We start from the raw sequence: 2,605 nt of genomic DNA, 5'->3' as shown, positions 1-2,605 counted from the left end.
TGTGTACACATCATATGCATGCAGTACATAAAAATAAAAATGGTAAAGGGTTACAAAGTTCTCTATAGATTTACACTCTTCCAATTGAAAGCTCCATGTCTATTTGAAACATTAAGGAAGTTATTCCGAAGTCCATCTGGAAAACATATTCATGAAAATGGCTAATTTATGAAGAAATCATTTCTAATTCACACTTAAATATTTCTAAAAGACACAAAATTTTAAATAGTTTGTTACCTACCTCTAAGACTGTACACTTCATCCAAAAATCTGCTATTTTTATAAATAAAAAAGTAAGCAGCTCTACTTATTCATTCCATATAAAACACAGAGGACATGATTTAGACTTCTTAGTGACCATTTCCACAAGATCCAGACAAAGGAGGAATGGATAAGCATCTTCAGAAAGGCTTTGAACAATGCAGAGAGACAGCTTGGTGGTTAAGAGTGCTTGCTGATCTTCCAGAGGACCTGAGTTTGGCTCCAAACACTAGTGATATGCAGTTCAGAACACCTACAACTCCAGTCCTAGGGGACCTAACACCATTTATTGGCCTCTGAGGATACTTGCACACATAGAGTATAAATATAAACAAGCATACACATGTACACATGAATAAAATTTTTAGATAATCTTTAAATTTAAAAAAAAAGAATGAAAGAAGGAAGGGAAGGAAGGAAGGAAGGAAGGAAGGAAGGAAGGAAGGAAGGAAGGAAGGAAGGAAGAAAGAAAGATCAGTGGCCTTATCCTAGTCTACAGAACCAGTTCTAGGATAGCCAGGGCTACACAGAGAAATCTTGTCTTGAAAAATCAAAAAAGAAGCGGTCTTTTTCCTCCTACTGCTCTCTCTCTACAAAGGAAAAGCCATAAGAGGACACATAGAGAAGGTGGCATTCCACAAGCCAAAAGAAGAGCCCTCCCTAGAAGGTGAATCCATCTAGTACTCGATTTTGGCCTTTTAGGCTTCAGAACCATGTACAATTAAGCATGCTATTTAAGCGTTCCTTCTAAGGTATAACAACCCAAACACAAGAAAGAATCAACAGAATCACCAAGGAAAAGAGAGAATTCTGCATTCTTTGGAGAAGGCCTGAGAATCTCGGTGGCAGAAGTCTCTGTTTGCCCGCCCTCTCTCTCACACGAATACATACCTGCAAACACATTCTGGCTTATCATGTTGCTGGTTCTCACCCAGCCAACCTGCTATGCTATCTTTTTCCACTTAATCAACTCATTTGTGCCTTAGAGGAACCTTCTCCCAGAAGGTAATAACAACAGTCCTGCCATAGAGAATCCCCACACAAACTGTCATCATTTAGCCCCACTGACCTTGACCTTCACAGTGTAGCAGAAACAGCAGCCAAGGCTCCAGAGACAGGCAGAGCACCTCAGAAGGAAGCGTACAATAATGGAAGGGCATCTTAATGGTAGAACTAGATACATTCTCAAAAATGGAGGCTCAAATATTCACAGTGAACTGTTATCCACAATAATATTCACAAATATTCAACAATAAGGGTAGACTACATAGATCATAATATAGCCAGTCAATAGGATAATGAATAACCATTAAAAATAATGTTTTAAAGGAGTGTGTAAGACAGTGGTTCTCAGGCTTCCTAATGCTGCAACCCATTGACACGGTTCTTCGGGTGTTTAAGTTTGAGCTTTTGATACATATTGTAATGATAAATACTGGTTCCAAGGCCTGATTGCTCCCAGGAATGAGAGAATCCACATGTAAAATGTGAACTTGTTCTTTAACTTAAAACTGTTGGTAAAATAAAGATGCTGACAGCCATTAGCTGAGGAGAAGGTGGGATTTGGAGTTCCCAGGCATGGGGTCTGAGGAGAACCACAAGGAGCAGAGGAGGAGGAGGGAGAGAGAAGACACTGAGAGGTAAGAATCTTGAAACCATGGCCATGATGACTGGCCAATTGGAGATAACTGAACATGGCAATTCATGTTGTGGTGTTATTGAGAAGGAAATAAACAGAATAGCATAGAAGGCAGCTATCTGCCCAGCTTGAGTGCTTATTAAGAAATATAAAGATTATGTGTGTGAGTCTTTTATCCGAGTACTGAATAATCAAAGGCAGGGTGGAAGCCCCGGATTGAGATGAAATATTTTCCACAAAAGTTGTGTTATGGTGACCCAAACCATAAATTATTTAATTGCCACTTCGTAACTGTTATTTTGCTAGCTGTGAATAGTAATGTAAATATCTCTGATATGCAACCCTGTGAAAGGGTCGTTTCACCCAGAAAGGGGTCACAACCACTGTTTTGAGGCTATAAAAGCCAGAGATATGACTGAGCTATTATAGGAAGACTGTAAATTTGAGACCTGCCAAGAAACAAACAGGGGTGAGGAGGTGGGGATGGGGAAAGACATGGTCAGTTTTATCATCTCCATGTCCTATACTTGAGCAGAACAACTCAGAAAGAGTAATTATTTTGGCTCATGGTTCAGAGGGCCCAGTCCCCAATCAGCTGGCTCCATTACTTAGAGTTTGGAGCTTCCAGCTAGGTCCGTCTCCTAAAGTTTCTACAACCTCCCAAATAATGAAGGCCAAGGCTTTCCATCCTGGGACAGAGAATGT

The sequence above is a fragment of the Grammomys surdaster genome, unplaced genomic scaffold (genome assembly GCF_004785775.1).
Source record: "Grammomys surdaster isolate TR1022 unplaced genomic scaffold, NIH_TR_1.0 186, whole genome shotgun sequence".
NCBI lineage: Eukaryota > Metazoa > Chordata > Mammalia > Rodentia > Muridae > Grammomys > Grammomys surdaster.
Note: the sequence above shows the minus strand (reverse complement) of the source record.